This window comes from Oryctolagus cuniculus, chromosome 6 (genome assembly GCF_964237555.1).
Source record: "Oryctolagus cuniculus chromosome 6, mOryCun1.1, whole genome shotgun sequence".
In the NCBI taxonomy this organism is placed as follows: Eukaryota; Metazoa; Chordata; class Mammalia; order Lagomorpha; family Leporidae; genus Oryctolagus; species Oryctolagus cuniculus.
Genome location: NC_091437.1, coordinates 70972645 through 70991306, shown reverse-complemented (window position 1 = coordinate 70991306; position 18662 = coordinate 70972645). Strand labels below are relative to the sequence as shown.

At 49.2% G+C, this 18662-nt stretch overlaps 1 long non-coding RNA gene across 50 annotated transcripts in view; it reads left to right on the top strand.

Annotated features, from left to right (window-relative positions):
• Positions 1-18662, top strand: part of LOC138850245 (uncharacterized) — a 514649-nt gene that overhangs the window by 459061 nt on the left and 36926 nt on the right. For 46 of the 50 annotated variants that reach the window (XR_011389934.1, XR_011389944.1, XR_011389950.1 and 43 more), the window contains 2 exons: positions 7951-8727; positions 9415-9578. The exons of 1 other annotated variant lie outside the window; for it this stretch is intronic. This is a non-coding gene — a long non-coding RNA (uncharacterized lncRNA). The remainder of the gene's footprint in view (positions 1-7950; positions 8728-9414; positions 9579-18662) is intronic. 3 more of the 50 variants (XR_011389942.1, XR_011389937.1, XR_011389949.1) reach the window with 3 other exon arrangements.

Sequence of the window (18662 nt, the reverse complement as noted above, 5' to 3'; positions counted from 1 at the left end):
GGAGGGGCAAAGAAGACCCAGATGGGGTCACAGGTGATCCCCTGCCAGGACGGGCCTGTTCCGCTACCTGGGGCTGCCTCCTGGGCTGTTCTGTTCCCTGGGGTGGCCTTGCAGTAAGAGGCCACAGACACCCAGTGTGAGAGCGGAGCCAATGTCTCAAGCGCCGGAAAAGGCCAGAGCCTGGCAACGATTGGCAGCAACGAGAGAACATGGTCTTCTCCTGAACGTCTCCCATCAAGTGAGCCGCTAAGGACTGTTGCTATCAGAGTGTAAGTTCTATCACCAAGGAAGTGAGGTCACATCTTCAAAGTTCCATTCTGTGGAGCCTTTCCCTTAAGAAGATATGCCAAGGCCCCTCTGGGCTGCTGCCACAATATCATCCCCTTAACTGTACACAAGGAGACAAACACAGTGCCATTCCTCAGCTCCCTCAAGAGACTTGAATGTAGACAGGGCCCTAAGCCTGCGGACAGAGAGACAGTTGGGTCCCAAACCTCCTTTTCGTATCATTTCCAAACACTCTAGCATGTTCCTTCGGGAAAACCCCTAAGAAACAAGCAAGGTATGGAGACCCATGAAAAGCCAAGGTTAGGGACCCAACAGACTCTAAACTGCATCTTGAGTCGTGGATCCTGCCCCTTCGGGAGATGTTGAGGTCACAGCTTAAAGCGCATCTTCCCCGAATACGGGTTCAGTGTCTCTGGCTATGATAGCAGCCATGTCCAAAAACTCCAGGAGAAGGTGAGAGAGCTCACCTGAAAGCCATGCCCCCAAATTGGCATCAGATCTCCCATCTGCAGCATGCAGGGCCCCAGAAACAGGCCACCTTATCGATAGAGCAAAAGACCTCACAGAAAATCACTAGGGCTGGGGGATCAAATACTGGCTAGGAAGCTTCATTGTGACCACAGAGAGTGGCATCCATTTGAAAATAGGTCTGAGCTCATTCAAATTGTCCAGCCTCTTTAGAAGAGTGCAATACTAAGGATGCCTGAGGAAATAGACTCCTCCCAGGTCTGGTTTGCTTGGTGTTTTATGAAAGAATCTCAGAGGACATGGGTGAAATCATTTTCCTCGCTAGGGAGTCAAGTGAGGGACTTGGCATTAGACTTAGCTTGTAATCCCTAGAGTTTTGGGTGAGCTGCTTTCTTTTCCATGTCCTCCAAGCAATAGGAAGAGCCCTAGTCCTCCCTGCTTCAACCGATAAGACTGGGGAATTAAGAAAGTCATGAACGAGGCCAGGAGTCATTTGGGTACATTTGTAAGATTTATTTATTTAATTTCAAGTCAGTGTTACAGGGAGGCAGAAGAAGACAGACAGAGATAGATAGGTAGGTAGGTACGTAGGTAGGTAGGTAGATAGATAGATAGGTAGATAGATAGATAATAGAGTTCTTCCATCCCTTGATTCAGTCCCTAGATGGCCGCAATGATTGGAGCTGTGCCGATGCAATTCCAGCAGCCAGGAGCCTGCTCTGGGTCTCCCAACCGGGTGCCAGAGCCCAAGCATTTGGGCCATCATCCACTGCTTTCCCTGGGCCCAGTAGAGAGCTGGATCAGGAGAGGAGCAGCCGGGACTCAGACCTGCACCCATACGGGATGCCAGCACTGCAGGAGGTGCCTTGACCTATGATGTCGCCATGCCATCCATTGCGCTTTCTGTTTTCAAAGAATTCCTATGTATTTGTTTGAAAGGCAGGGACACAGAGATTTTCCATCTGCTGGTTCAGTCCCCCAAAACTTAAGTCAAATAAAGTGCCTCAGACTCCATTTGGGTCAACAACCTGTGTGGCAGGGACCCAAGGATTTGAATCATCACTGACTGTCTTTCCAGGCTGTACGTCTTTCCCAGGCCATTAGCAGGGAGCTGGATAGGCAGTGGAGCAGCCGGGCCTCAAACTGGTGCCCATATGCGATGCCATTGATGCAGGCGGGCGCTTAACCTACTACACTACAGTGCCAGCCCCTCCTAATGACTTCTTATCTCTCATTTTCTTTTGTGCATCATCTATAGGTATCTACTGACACATTGCAATGGGAATCTATAAACTATTCACACCTATAAACATTTAGTTTAGACTTCCACTTCATCCACATAGAAGCAATGTAGTTCCAAATGACTTGCTACAAAATACACATCAGATCCGTATAGTCATTGCAAGTTCTGTGATTTTACTTTAAATTGCATTCCAAGTTGTAAAAGTGATTTCTATTCCATGGCGGTAGTGAAGATCCTGTATGTGTCTTTTCCTTTTCTCTTACCCTGGGGCGCTTTGCCACTTTTTGGTTGTTCTGTGTTGCTGCCATGTAGTGTCGATTTGCTTCCAGGAGAGGGCAATAGAGCTTCCCTGTCAGGCAGGTCTAATGCTGATGCTGTCCCTTAACTTGTCCATAAGAAGATGTCATTTTGGTTGGAAGTTTATTCCTTCAGTTATGTGAAGATAAGCTTTCACACGCTTCAGGCCTGTAAAGTTTCTTGTGAGAAACCTGATCGTCTTACCGAATTTGTAGATTCTCATGCATCGCTTTTGATAATTCTCTGGGGGAGGATTCAAGACCTAGAATTCTTGAGAAGGAAATCCTGGTCAACTCTGGTAGATGTTCTTCCACTGAAGTCACCAAAGTATCCCTTTCTACCAGTCATGCCTAGAGAGTGATTTTCTACACATCCTGTGCACCCCCACCTTGCGGTGTGCTCTAAAGGTACTGATGGCCTGCTGTGTGTTCAATACCACCTGCTGTACTTTGTTCCTACTTGCTGTGGGGACAGGACATGTCTGGTTCACAGTGGATACTGTGGGGTTTCAGCTGAAGGGGTTTTCGTGTGTTTCACTGGATCAACCTCCCTGTCTCCCTCCTCCCTGCCTGTCTCTCTGGCACTCTGCCTTTCAAACAGTAAAATAATTTGACCAGCCAATCTATAGCAGCAGAGAGGCCCTAGTTCACTGGTGGGTGCAGTCAGAAAAATTTTCCCAAAAGGCTGTATGCAAGTTTATTGAGAGCTTTAGTCCTGCCCACCACCGCCTCGGCCACCATCTAATAGTGAATCACATCACCTGCAAAGCAAGCTCGAAACCCAGTAGTAGCCAGTTTCCAGTCTCCCTTCCCCCAGCAATTGCAACTGCCAATTAGTTCTCGGTCTGTGAGTATGCTCTAGATGTTTCATAGAGCTAGCATTATAAACTATTCTCTGCTGTGTCTGGATTCCCTCAACTTGCACCATGGTTTCAAGTTTTGCCTATGCGGTAGCCCGTATCAGTACTTGTATTCTACTTCATGCTGAATTCCATCATACGAGTAGACCATATTGTGTTTATTCATTCATCTACTGATGGACACTGGAGCTGTGGTTGTGTTTTGGCTAGTGTGAATCCTGTGAAGTCTTCTGGGTAAATATTTTTCAAACTTGTTTCCGGTTCTTTTAGATAGCTCGTTGAGAATGCAACAGCAGGTTCATGGTTATTTGAATAGCCTCGAGGTGGTTTGGAAGGGGTATCTATCTCATTGCAGACTTGATTTGTGATGGCCAATGACCAATAATAGTGTGTCCTTTCAATATAGCTCTTGTGCTGTTCGTCTTTGGAGAAATGTCTGTCCTTGCCCTTGGCCATTGTTGAAGTGAAGTTGTGGGTGAACATTGTGATGCTGTGCGTTAAGCCAGTTTTGGGAAAGTGACTTCTCTCCTTTTGCTTGCTTTTCCTAATTTGCTCTCATACAAAGGACTTAGCAGACATCGACTGGAATAAATCATCACTCTTGTGGTGGGCATCTGGTCCAGTGATTAAAGTACCACAAGGGGCATTCATATCCCCTTTTGGAGTCCTTGTTCCTCTGTGCTTCTGATAGAAGAGCCTGCAGATGCACCTGTGAAACAGACTATGCCCCAACGGATGACAAAATGCCACACAATTCCAAGACCCAGATTGAAGTGCTGGCTCCTGGCTTTGGCTTAGTCCAGCCAGCCCTGGCTGTTGCAGGATTTGGGAAGTGAACCAGGGAATGGAAACTACTCTGTCTTTCCCTCGCTGTCACTCTACCTTTCTATACTAAATCAAGAAATATGAAATATGAACCCAGAAATCTTCCAAGGAAATCAGGAAAGATATTAAAAAATAAAAATACAATGAGGGTCATTAGGCTTTGGGTGAGTTTGTTTCCTTCTGTGTTCTAGAAAGAGGACCATCATCTTTAAATGATATCAGCATTTAGTCCACCTCTAAAGAACTGAGCAGACTGTGAATTTTGTCTATTTTAGAGTATTCACTGTAGAATAATGGTTGGCTTTGATGGATTCTTCGTTCAGTTTTCTTGAGATGTGGAAACACACACACACACACACACACACACACATTGACAGACACAAGCAAAGTAACGGAGAGAGAGAGAATCTCTATCCACTAATTCACTCTCCAAATACCCACAACAGTCGTGGCTGGGCCTTACTGAAACCGGGGATTGAGGTCCCTGTCAAACAGGCTCCATGTGGTGTTCAGCTGATTTGCTCTCTGGCCCTTCTGCCTTCAGCCTTGCACCATGTGACAATGCAATAGTAAGACCTTCATCAGACAAAGCATGCTGATGCCCTGATGTTGGACTTCCCAGGCGCTCTAGGTGTGAGAACTATAAATTTCTGGTCTTCACAGATTATCCAGTCTCAGGCATTGAGTGTTAGCAACACAAACACAGAAACCACATATGCCCCTATACTTGTGGAGTTAACTCCCAGAAGTGCCAGTGCCAGTGCAAATGGCAGATCTACTGTAGAACTCTATTGCTAGATTCCCCTTTGATAGAGGTTGCATGGTTTCGCATGTTCATTACCACTCCTCGAGGAGTGTCTTCTTATTCCAATATATGCTGCCAAGTACTTGAATTGTAGCCAAATGAGAGATGTGCAGTTTCTATTTGCATTGCCCTGCACAGGAGAAAGGTGGCGCTCTTTCCATTGGAAGAAAAGCCACTTGTGTCCCTTTTCCTGTCAACTGTCCTTGTCCTTTGCCCATCTTTCTGTTGGAATGTTGGCCATTTCTCCCTCGTTTCCAAGAACAATGTGTACGTTAGGTTTCTTTCGTTTTGATATACTAGGCAGACCACCTACACTTTCCTAGTTGGTATTTGTTTTTCCTTTATCTTGGTTTGCCATGCATGAATTAAGGTTTGTGTGTGGCTGAATATAACAGCCTTTTCATTTATAACTAACGCATTTTGTTTCCGAGTTGGCAGGGCCTTTGCCACTCTTCCCATCTTAACATTATAAAGGAACAGAGACAGAGAGAGAGGAGAGGAGCTCCCAACTGCTAATTCACTTCCCAGTCCTGCAAGTGCCTTGAGATGTGCCAGACTGCAACTGGGAACTGGCAATTCCACCCAGGTGGCCCATGTGAATAGCATGGAACTTGTTATAGGAACCATTGTTTCCCCAGAGGTATTTTAGTAAGAAACTGGAGTTAGGCTCCAGAGATGAGTATCAAAACCAGGTACTCTGATATGAGAAATGGGCATCGGAACTCACCATCAAAGCATCTAAGCCATTAGGCTAAATTCCTTCTCAACCCATGTTTCTTTTGTTAAGAGTATCCCTTGACTGTCACACCCTTACTTCCCACTCCACAAAAGCAAGCATCAGCCTTGGATTTGTTGGAAGCGCAGTGCACCCTCTACTACTAGACGAGACAGGAAAATAGACTACTAGATGTCCATAATTTCTTCCCAAGTGGGATCTTCTAGAGAAAAGACGGAAAGAGCGTTGCCCTGGGTGTACAGCAAAGAGCCCCTGTAGACACTGATTTTCTCTACACAGTGCACAGCCAGCCATGGAATCCTGGATTATTTTATTTCCAGTTTTTCCCAGACACCTTTTATGGAAGCTATACCAACTTGATGCATTTCCTAAACACGGCTTTCGGAACATAGTGATTCTCCCACCATACCTAACTTCACAGCAGCCCTCCCACCTCTCTTCCTCCTCTGTCTCCTTTAGGGGCATCTTCTCTGACAGGAGTAGAATTTACCTAGAACTTATTAACAAAACATGACGGGCTGAATACTATACGTATTTGGAAACTTTGGAATGGCATATACTTCTATGAAAAAGAGTGAGCATTTGGAGATGCATTTCACTGAACAATGATGTATTTCCTTTTTGATGTGTTTCTCTATTTGTTGACAAAGAGTAGCTGTACATATTGATGTGGTATAATGTAATATTGCCCTACATGCATACATTTAAATGATCATATTAGGTCATCCGCATCCACCGCTTCCCTATTCAAGGTTTCTTTGTAGTATGTACATTCAGAAGTCTTTCTTCTAGCTTTTGAGAAAAGACTGTATGTTTGGTGAAGTATTATTACCCTACTATGCACTAGAACACCGGCAGGCTTGTTTTTACAACAAACAAGAGATGAAAGTGCTTTTGAATTCAATGAAAGTAAGGCTTTCTGAGATTTGACTTACGTATGTCTATAGTATCTGTTGCGGTGGAGTGAGTTAACTTTGGAGAAGAATCCAAGGGCGGTGTGACTTTTGCGAGCATGAGACATTCTTCTAGCTTATAATCCATAGATGGTGTCATTCACGTGAAAGTGTGGTAGATCTTTGTGACCAAGTGGTACTGTTAACTCACATACCTCAACTCTTTGAGCAGAGAGGTCCTGCATGGGAAGTCAGTGCACAGTGACCCTGTTGAGAATTTCAGAATTAGCACATCAGCGAACACATGAGGATCTTGACCTGAGCTGCCTCAGCTGTGGAAGCCTGTGGAATCCACTGACTCCTTCCATATTTAGACAGGGCCACGGGGAAGAGGAAGTTCTTTTGTGCCTTCTGAATAAAGTGTATCCTTTGTGGATGACCACTTCTTTCTCTTGGGGTCTACCCACAGAAGTGCTTCATGGGGAACCCTGTTTGCCACAGTGTTTTGTCTTCCCATGCCTGACATGCTCTCATAGGTGTTTTAGCCACATCAGAATGTCTTCAGGGGATTCTGAGCCAGGGTGTTATTTGAGGTCATTGTCATTCTGGGAGGCTGCTATATGCAATACTTCCCATGTTGGAGCATTCAGTCTGTTTTGATTCTTTCTATTATTATTATTGTTATTATTATTGTTATTATATCTGTGCTCTATTTATTAATATCTAGTATCTATTTTTATAGAAAGCTTTTATTTACTAGATAAATTACATAAGTACAGCTTTCAGATTGTAGCTGTTCTTCCCACCTACCTGCCCTCCCAACCCCAAACCACCCCACCCCCTACTCCCTCTCGCATCCCATTCTTCATGAAGATTCATTTTTTATTATCTTTATATAGAGACCAACTCTATACTCAGTAAAGATTTTCACAGCTTGCACCCACACTGACATGCAAAGTGGAAAGTAATGTTTGAAGGCTAGTGTTACCGTGAATTCTCATAGTACACCACGTTAAGGACAGAGGTCCTACAGGAGGAGCAAGTGCACAGTGACTTCTGTTGTTGATTTAACAATTGACACTCTTATTTATGATGTCAGTGATCAGCCGAGGCTCTTGTGACGAGTTGCTAAGGGTATGGATGCCTCTTGTGTTCACAAACTCTGCCCTTGTTTAGATAAGGCCATCCTTCAAGTGGAATTTCTCTCCAGCATTCAGAGAAAGAAGGTACCTCCTTCTTGGATGGCTCCTTCTTTCCCCTGGGATCTCACTCACGGAGATCTTTCATTTCTACTATCAATTGATAATCTATCTCAGCCAGTTCTCCTTTTTTTTCTTGTTGTAGCTTGGCCTTAACTCAAAGAATCTTAGGTTGTTCTTCAAACTTGAGGCAAGAGGATTGGACATAAGACATTGCTTTCAGTATTGTCAGAGTTTTGTATCTTTGTGATTGTGGCAAGTAGCATGCTTACAATTTCCTTTAGATAAATGACCACAGTGGCTGACATACTGATGTGTTTTCTTTTTTCATTGTCAGAAACTCTCACATCGAAGAGTAACAGTGTGTTGACTGACATAACTTGGAGTTCCAATGGAAGCGATGTGTCAAATGAAGTGAAGACACACTCTGAATCACATAGGGATAATGGACACGGTTCTAGAATGTAGAGGCTTTGGAACGGGGATATTTTGGGTCTAGAAGATGGGGCCAGTGATGGTAAGTTTCTAATGTTGTCAGAAAGTCAGGTTTTGTTCCATATTGGATTCATTATTGGGTGAAGAATTCATTCTCAAAGTTATTATAGGTTTTGATGTTTTTGTGAGGCTTAGCCTGTGTGCCAAGCCTTTCGAAATGCTTTCTGATGTAATGTTTCTTACAGTAACGACTAAGAGCTAGGACTGGTATTATTGGTAACAACTTGAGTTTGGATGTGTAAACTCTGTTGGGGTTCATTGTTAGATCCCCTTGAGTTCAAAGCCAGTTCTCTGAACTCCTACCGAATGCTACACCCACACTACTGCCTGGCTAACTTGTGGTTATTGGGACAAGACTAGAACAGTGCATGTGTGATGGGAGTGTAACTTTCACCAGTTTTGTTTGCTGTGAGTAGTTTGTGTTGCCTCATGGTTTAGACAGTTGAAAATAGGGTTTCTCAGTCTTGGCACTGTTATCGCTTGGGTCCAGATACCTCTGTCGTGAGGAGGTGGACGTTCCTGTGTGTTGCAGAAAGTTTTAGAGTTTCTCCAACGTCTCCCCAGTACATTACAGTGACAGCATCAGTCCCCGTGGACACTCCCAAAGAGGTCTTCTGAGGTGAGGCATCCCCTGAAGGACACACCCCAGTTGATAGACACAGACAAGAATTGTAGAAATCATGTACTTTTCCAAATCTTAAAAGAGATAGCTTAACTAGACTATTTAGACATCTTAATGCACTCAAAGTAAGCTGGTAACTTTTCATCCTCACCGTTCCTATTAGCGACTTACGCTTAATATGAACAAGTTAGGTTTGTACAGACAGCCTCTCTAGAAGATGGCCAATATTCTTTTTTCTTTTGCACTTGGCTGAGTTATTTCCTTTGATATCTGCTGGGTCTTCTGAGCTGAAAATATCCTCCTTTTACAAGGACATTTGGGACTGAGGGCATTCCCTGTTTAGTGGTAAGGACAATCACCTTAATGATGTGAAGTGAAAAAGATCATGGTTTGTACGAAAGGAGGTAAATACAACATGCACAGTTAGCTAGTTACTTGCACAGGCAATGGAGACTCGGCAAGGGTATCCAAGAGCTAACAAATGTGGTTAACTTTGATTGGGTGGGGTTAAGAGATGCGAGAAACCAAGTGACTAGAAAAGAGGCCAGGGATAACTTTTTCACTGTCTGAATGTAGTTTTAACCTTTATTCAGGAACAGGGCTATACTAACTACTGAGAATACAAATAGTTGTAAACCATTTAATGATTTGAAATGAAGTAAGTTGCAACTTGTGCCTTTTTAGGTGAATTGCATTTCCCTGACTGGGAGCTCGACAGGGACAGGGAAGGTGCTGGTGAATGTAACGAGCTTGAAGATGGCAAGGGTGCTGTGGGTCCCTCAGACTGTGCTTCTTGTGCAAGTCGGCAGTCTTTGACGAGTGATGACAGGCTCTCTGAGTTTGCTAAGGTAAGAATGGATCGTTTCAGAAACTCCTATTCTTTTATAACATATGTTCATCAAGGCCTTTTGGTGTTTCTCCCACCGTTCCTTCTCAGGGATCATCCTTTTCACTCTCAGAGCTTTCTTTTGAGCTCCACACCTTGGTCCTTAACTCACATGCTGGTGCTGTGCTTCTCAACATGGGGAAATATGGAGCTCTCTCCCCCCTGACTCTCCACTGCCAACTAGGCAATGAACTTTGGTTGTCCCTCCAGGGCCCTAGCACAGATATGTCAGGGTTTGCTTAGTTGAGTATGCAGCATTTACATCATTGTAATTCCATAAGGACTCTTGATCATCAAGACCAGTGCTAATTATCATGATGCTCTTGAACAATGAGTTGTGTTACTTGGATTGTTTTAAAAAAACGTATTGGTGTGAAAGGCAGTGGGGCCCAGAGATTGTCCATCTGCTGGGTTCATTCCCTGAATGCTCGCAGCAGCCAAGGGCTGGGTCAGGCTGAATCCAGGAGCCTGAAACTGCATTTGGGTCTAGCACTCGTGTGCCAGGGCTCCAGGTACTTGAGGCTTCTCTGACCACCTCTCTGGGTGCACATGAGCAAGAAGGTGGAATCTGAATTGGAGCCAGGACTCAAACCCATGCCCTCTGCCCTGGGGTGTATGCATCCCCAAGTGGCATCTTGACCAATGCGTGAAACACCTGCTCCCCATATTGACCCTTTCTTAGGTCATTTTGCTGAACATTCATAGAATCCTCATATTTCTTCATTGTCTTACAGTCTCATAAACATTTCTATACTTAACAGACTTTCTCTCAGTTTCATTTTCTTGGTGAATGTTTCCCTACCACCTCCTAGTTGCTCCAATGTGGATTCAAGATGCTTTTCTCTTTGTGGATGTTGTCACCCTGGGGTTTCTGTTCCCCATCATTCTAGGAATGTGTTCACTTCTTTGCTGATGGTGCTCCTTGATCTTGCATTTCATGTTTTCCTCAGAGTTTTTTTTTTTTTCCACGCTTGATTTTGTAAAAAGTTTTATGTATTTATTTATATTTATTTAGTTGACAGGTAGAGTTATCGACAGTGAGAGAGACAGAGACAGAGAGAAAGGTCTTCCTTCTGTTGGTTCACTCCCCAAATGGCCCCCATGGTCTGCGCTGTGCTGATCTGAAGCCAGGAGCCAGGTGCTTCTTCCAGGTCTCCCATGCGGGTGCAGGGCCCAAGCACTTGGGCCATTCTTCACTGCCCTCCCGGGCCACAGCAGAGAGCTGGACTGGAAGAGGGCAACCGGGACTAGAACGCAGCATACATATGGGAAGCCGGCACCGCAGGCAGAGGAATAACCAAGGGAGCTAGGGTGCAGGCCCCTCCACCCTTGATTTTCTGGAGCACATCTTCTGGCAGGTTCTGAGCAATGGCATACAGAAGCGTTTTTGATGCTTGGCATCTCTAACTATGCTTTGATCTTACTGTCCTGTAATGTAGGATTGAAAACATGTATGTACTTTTAGGTTGGAAATGGTTTTTCCCAAGTTCTGAAGGCACTGATGCATTGTCTTTCAGCTCAAGGATTTTGTGAGTCAGGCTGAAGCTTCTCATTTTTGATCTTTGAAGGTTTTGGTGTTGCTAGTGGTTTTCAGCAGTTAATTGGGACGTGCTTTGGTATGTTTTTCTGCTTAGCGTTTGTCAAGTGTTTTGGATCTGTGGGGTTCTAGGTGTCGCCAGGACCACCCCCAGGTTTGCTCATCTGTAGGACACTGGAGATGTGGTGTAGAGGCATCTCAGGGCTATAGGGAAAGGAGAGGAAGCTGTGTCATCAATTCCCCATGCTCATCTCCCAGTAGATTCACCTAACATGGACAAGCTATGGAAGTTGTGCTCTTCTTGGAGAGCTCTAGCTATTCAATGGGCAGGTTTTGGCTGGGGCTCCTACTCGGTGTTCTCTCTTCCTACCCTGTCCTAGAATCCCAGGCTTCCAGAAGGCAAATCCATATCAGTATAAACTGTACATTTTCACAGTTTCGGCATACATTGTCCAATATCTGTTCATTTGTCTAAATAGGAACATGAGATATCTTTCCCATGATCATGGCATATATTTAGAGCACCTGTGGTTTCTGTGGTAGTGTTTTACCATGACCACTAGACCGATCTTTGGTTTTCTTGGCTCAAGTTACTCCTTTAGTACATTATTTGTATTTTAATTGTTTTCAAGATATATGTATTAAAGGCAGAGTTACAGGGAGGCTGGGAGAGTGAGAGAGCGACCTCCAATCTGCAGGTTCCCTCTGCAAATGGCTGCAATGGCTGGGAGTGAGCCGATCGAAAGCCTACAAGTGTGCAGGGGCCAAACCATTTGTGCCAAACCCTACTGCTTTCCCAGGCCATAGCAGAGTACTGGATCAGAAGAGGAGCAGCCGGGCCTCGAACAGGCGGCACCATGGGATGTCGGCACTGTAGGCATCACCTTTCCCTGCTATGCCACAGTGGCAGCCCCTGTGCTTTCATGTTTGAAAGAATTCTGACTCATTGGTTGGAAGGCAGAGACACAGAGATGTTCCAGCTGCTGGTTCGGTCCCCAAATACTTGAGTCAAGTACAGTGTCTCCAACGCAGCATGTGTCTCCAACCTGCGGGGCAGGGACCCAGGTGTTTGAAATATCACTTCCTGTCTCCCAGGCTGTATGTCTCTCCCTGGCCATTAGCAGGGAGCTGGGTAGGAAGCAGAGCAGCTGGGACTCAAACGGGCACCCATGTGGGATGCCTTTGCTGCAGGTGGATACTTCACCTGAATACATACAAATCTCTGTGTATATATATGTATACATCGATGAAATTTTTATCAGTGTTGGCTTCCCAAGATTGTGCACTTTTATTATGTGCATTTCCCACTGAATCTCACAGGGAATTCTCTCTAGTGACTAGGGCTGAGTTGTGTTCTTGGGACATTTTGCTGGTCACTGGTGACACACATCATTTGGATAACACTGTATAGAGGGGACCACCATCTGAGCCTAAAGGGCCCTAAGCAGCAAACTCCCAAAGCTCGTGGGAGCAAGTGTAGAAGCAGTGAGAGCGTTGTTCTCGCCAGATACCGATGGATGTATGAATTGCGCTTCAGAAAAGACCCTGAGGGACTCTCTCCATGAGACAGCATGGGGCTCCATGTAGGAGCCTCAGAACTGAAAGAGCACTCATGGTGTGGCATCCTTGCATGGGGAGACACACCCCTCTCGAATCTGCATGAATGTCTTTGTCTGTGGATCTAGAGAATGGTCTCTAATTAGCAGGGCAGGGAAGGGATAAAGAGGAAGAAGGACACTCATGGTCTACCATGTATACTACTTTAATGAAAGGCCTAACCAACTGGTACTAATCATGGTGAACTATATACATAGGAAAATCTAGGAGGAATCCGTGAAATTGGTGATGATGTGACCACCCATCTGAGAGAGGGAGGCCAGTCTCCCAGGCACTGGGTTGTTGCTTGGTCGGCGGGGAACGGAGCGAGTGTCACGGTGCAGTCCCCGAGCCCACAGATGAACTCTGCAGCCCCCACTCTCTGCCTGCATGGGGGACTCAGTCATGCTGATGTTCTCCAAGGCCTGATGTTCTTGGCCTTGAGGATGAGGTGGACATTCTAGCAGAGGGGCTGGAGTAGGCAGGACAGGTTGTAGCTGCAGGACACAGAAGCAGCCATGCGTGCACTCTTGCTCATCTCAGGCTCCCTCCAGGGCCCGCCCTGCAGCCGCAGTCCTGGAGCCCCGCACTGCCCATGGGTAAGGCCCTCTGCTGACCAAGGAGCCATGGGTAGCCCTCTCCTCAGTGCACAACAGGAGAACCTTCCCCATCTGCCACCCTGGACATCCCGCAATCCCTGCCCAGCACTCACCTCTTAGTGTCACTGAGCCTCTCCATGGATTGGAACCACAGTGCAAACTCTGCGTCACGCAGCAAAGTATATTGACTGGCTGCCACCTGGAGCCGCTGCATTTCTTGGAGAACTTTTATCTCCTGGGGCAAGAGGGGCAGAGAGGATGCTGACAGGCCTGCACTGGGACTGCTGGAGGGGCAGACTGTGGCAGGGGCAGGGGGCTGGCCTCTGGGTCTTTTAGCTAGAGAAGCCTTCCCTGGCCATCCCTTCCAGGCTCCAAGCTGTCTTCTGAGTAGCATACACACAGCCCCTCGCCCAGGAAGGAAGTTCTCCTGGATTCCAGTCCCTTAGCCACAGCCTCCCTAGGGATGTTCTCCTCCTTCTGTGTGTATCCATCCCAGTGGAGAGAGCAGACAGACACGCATGGGCTGGAGCCTGGGCTTTCTGCCCAGGGCATCTCTGACCCCTCCATCCCCTCTGTGCCTGGAAGATAGGGCAGAGCTGCTCACCTTTGTCATTTTCAGCATGTTGTTTTTTCCCTGGAAGGCAGAGTCCATCAGAACAGCCCCTGGCCTGTGACTAGCCCCTGGCCCTCCCCTCTGGGTAAGAGGAAGGAAAAGAAGGTGTCCCTGGGACAGGCTGTTAGCTCTGCAGAAGGGGACATGGTGGCTGAGGCTCAGGGAACTGCTGTCCCCACCATGTCTGATGGCAGGCAGGGAAAGTGAGGCCTGGGAATGGATGGGTGGACTGAGGCATGTGGGTGCTGCCTGACCTCACAGGGGCCCAATTTCTCTCCTTCCCTTGGGTGCCACCCAACTCAGAGGCTGAGCAGGCTCAGCCAAGACCTTGTGCAGCTTTGCAGTCAGGGACTCTGGCTATGCAGCTTCAACCGTTGGGGGACAGGGATGGGCACCTGGTTGCAGGCTCCCGCACTCAGAGGGGATATGCAGGTGAGCCCTCCTCCCTGGGACAGCTTGTGAGGCCTCCGGAGACATGGGCAGCAAGGAGCTGGGGGCTGAGAGCTCAGCCCAGGACCCTCCCCCCAAGCCTCAGGGTCCTGGAGCCTGCCCCACCCATGGCAAGTTCACTCACATCTACGAAGTCCTTCATGGCGATGTCCAGCCTATCCAGATACATGATGAAAGTGCCAAGGAAGGGGACGGCTCCCTGTGCCATGAGGTGGTGGTGGTGGTGAGCAGCTGTTCTCAGGTGCCACCAAGGCCCGGCCCCTGAGATGCACTCCACCCCAGCTGCTGGAGCCCTGGCCACATTCCCCATTGGGAAGCTCCCCGCCCCTAAAGTGCCTTTCCCAATTCTCCCTGCATCCAGCCAACTGCCTCTAGAATTGGACAACCCTGGGAGCCCTGATGGCATGATAACAAGTCAGCTTGTGGGGTGCCAGCCCCAGCTCAGGCCCAAGTCTGCTGGGAGCCCTTCAGCTCAGGCCCTCAGCTCTGGTCTCTCAACTGGGGTCTCTCAGCTACTGTGGTGATGGGCGTGGGCAAACAAGGGAGGCAGAAGGCCCTGCTCCCTTGACATGGGCCCCCAATGGGAGACAGGAGCCCCTGCCCCCCCCCAGGCACACTTGCCTTCTTCTGCAGCCGCTGCCGCATCTGTGTTCTCTGGGGGTTCTTCTCCCGGGCGGGCAACCTGCAGATCGCCATCTGCCAGGGTCAGGGTCACGTTCAGGGAGATAGTCCTTTCCTGACCGGCCCACATTTGTGCAAACCACCTTGAGCCCTGCATGTCTGGCTCACTTCCATTGGTATAATGCCCACCCTGCACTCCCCTCCTCCCACAACGTGCTCTGTATGGATTCATGCAGCTCCCACCGGGAAGGTGGCTTTGGAGGATTGACCACACCTCCCTGTGCCTGCTCCTCAGCTGGAGAGGGCGCTGGCCTCCCCTCCCACCTCAGGTCCCCCTTGCCCTAAGTATCCTTTGACTGACCTGTGCCTCAGCGTGTCCCTGAGAGGAAGCCAGGCCCAGCACCCCATACCCTGCCTCCCTGGATGCACATGAGGCTCCCTGTGCAGACTGAGAGACAGGCTCATGCTGCTTGCTTCTCTCCTCGAGAAGACAGAAGTTCTGCTCCCAGGGCAGCCAATAAGACCCAATGCTTGGCATCCCACTGGACTGCTCAGCCCCTGGCATTCCCAAGCTGTGCAATGTGTGGGGCAGGCTTGGCAGCCCTCCCCATGGAAGGCTGCAACAGAGAACACTGTAGCAGGCCTGGTTTCCAAAGGACCTCTAGGGCCCCAGCACAGATGGAAGGAAGCCCTTGCTGCCGCATCCACCTCACAGCCTGGGGGAAGCAGGAACAGCATGGGAGCCAGAGACCTGTGGGTGCTCACAGCCCCCTCTGAGAGCCAAGCTGCTCTTGCTGCAGCCCATTCCCATTGCCCTCTGAGCCCGACTGCATCCCTCGACCTGTGAACACAGCCCTCTCTTGGCCTGTTGTCCTAGCAGGCACACCCCAGGTTTTCTTTTCAAGCACACTTTCAGTGACACCAAAAGCTCCCCTCTGCCCTGATGCCCTTACAGCCACACCCCTTCCCCTCCTGCCAAGCCCTCACCCCAGTCCCTAAACCCCCACTTTACCTTCATGGGCACATCTCTGTTGACTTTTTTGTCCTGTGTGCAAAGACGCTGAAATTTCCTGGCACTTTTTCTGTTGTGAGGGGAAAACCAGGAGATATTTGGAAGGAATGGTGAGGTGGTGGATCAAACCCTTTTGGTTTAAGAACAAAGATCAGAGGATCCACCCTGCCTGGTAGTATCTTCTGTTTTGATTGTGTGTGTGTATGTGTGTGTGTGTGTGTGTGTGTGTGTGTGTGAGTGTTTACAGAGTTGGAGTGCCCAGGCAGGTCCAGTGCTGCGTGGTGCACAGGCGCAAGTATGTAGTTTGGAAGCCACATGTGCCTGACTAATGGAAATGTCATCCTGAGGCAGAAACCCAGTCCTCATGTCCCAGGGCCGCTGAAAGATGGTGCTCCCCACCCCTGCCCCCGGCAGTCCACGCCTCTCCCTGTGTCCCAGGATACCAGCCTCTGAGTCTTGGAGGATTAGTGCTTAGGCCTGAGGGTAGTCCCGGGTCCACCAGGTGCTTTGAGGGATGCACACCCACCTGGAGACTTCTCCCCACGTTGTTTTCAGCTGGCGTACCGGGTGGCTCTGCAGAGCGCAGAGGATGGTGTGGACCAAGCAGTAGTTCCGGAGAGCCAGGCACTCCTAGGGCAGGGAGCGGATGAATGGCAGGTAGGTGGCTTGGAGCCCCACCTGAGCCAGGCTCAGCCAGCTGTGCTGACATCCCCCTCATGCATCAGAGAGTTGGCCAGGGAGCCAGAGCAGGTCAGTGATGGGACCCCCTTGAGCCACGCTCACATGGGCTAGATTGGTTTCAACCCATGTCAGGGGCCTAGGCGGGAAGTGAGCATGTAGTTCTGGGACAAGTGAGTGAGATCAGGCCACCTCGTGGATCCCAAGAGCCCAGGGATTGGGCAGGATCTGTGACCACAGACTGTACACCTGAGAGCTGAGGAAGCAAAGTGGCACGTCCCTGCCGTGCAGAGAGGGAGCCCCTGGGACAGCCTCAGCTTACCTTGGCCACCTTGATCCAGTGTTCCACCACGCGGGCCCTGTCCGCTGCCTTCATGCTGGGGTCCCCCAAGCACGTGGTAGTAACACAATGGGCCACGTGGTGGTAGTGGATGATGACAGCGAGAACAGTAGGGGGCAGCTGCGCATTGACCTCCTTGTTCTGCTGGATCCGGATGGAGCTGTGGCACTGATAGGGGACCACATTCTGGAAGAGCTCCTGGGGGCAAGAGGGTATCCCATGGGCACAGCCAGCCTAGCTCGAATGCAGTGAAGCCCAGCCACCCCGGCAAGTGACAGTGCTCGAAGCTGCAGCTCAGGTAGTTTGTCATGCAGCTCCCCAACATGGGAGCAGCTGGGCTATGTGTTCTGCCACTGAGGTCGCCTCGCTCCTGCCAGCCCAGATCCCAACCCTCCCAAGCCTTGAGGAAAGAGACAGAGGTGTGTGCTCCCAGGCATCCCGCCCAGTATCTCATCCTTCTGCTCTCGGCATCTGCCCTGGAGTCCTTGTCCCTGTGCCAGTGCTGCTCCCTGTGAAAACTCCAACAGGGTGCTTACTGTTTGGGATATGTGTGCTAGGACCCAGGACAGCTGTGGCATCGCAGGCAGATGGGAAGGCAGTGGGTGGACCTGGATGCCCTCCACCTAGGCCCGTCCAGTACCCTGTGGGTCAGATCCAGCCCTACTTTCTGCCAGGCCCATGTCAGTTGATCTGGAGAGTCACTGTGCAGCTGGTGTGGTTTGGGTGCCCTCTCTGCCAGCCATGGGAGAAAGGCAGCCTTGGGAGTGAAGACATTGGTCCAGTCACATAGGTGGTGGGACCTGAAGCCTGAACTGCAGCCAGGCCACTGGATTCTGGTCGGGGCAGCTGTGGGGAGGCTGGTGCCAAAGGGGTGTTCGGGCCTGGCCCTGCCGAGACAAGCCCGCTGCTCACCGCGTCCATCAGTGTGAACTGTTCCGCCAGCAGCTTGGCGGGGAATGTGGTGATGCTAGCCATCTTGCGAGGCTGGTTGTTTGCAGGTCCCGGACATGCGCAGGAGACTTTGGTAGTTGTCTTTGGTGCTGATTCTGCGCATGGTGGCAGCCTCAGTTTTGAAATGGATCCTGTCTCCAGAAGAGGTTCTAGCTCTGTGAGCAGTGGGGAATCTGGCTCTAAAGCCAGTGTTTGGCATGACTGCAGCCTGGCAAATAGAGCAGGAGCTGGGAGAAGAGAAAGGGTCAGCAACATCAAGCACTTTCCAATGGCCTCTCCAAAGCCAGGCGCGATCCCATTGCCTCTAAAGGGGCTCCAGCCCCAAAGCCCACCGAGAGAATCTCGCGGAGTGCAGTGCATCTTACCGACTGCTTCTGCCTGTGTGGGATTTGGGTAGGCCATCCTGACACGCAGAAAGCACGCATGGGTCTGCAGGTCTCCTCTGGGCAAGCGGACCTGCTTGGATCCGACCTTCATCTTGAGAAGCGGGAGATCCGTGCGATCGCAGAATTCGGCCTTGTACTTGGCTTTGCACCTTTGAAAACAGAGAGCCATGTTCCTGGGGAAGGAGAGTGGGCAGCAGAGTCAGACTTGACCTTACCCTGCTTGCTGCCCTTCCAGGACTCCCTGTGTGGGGTGGGGCACGGAG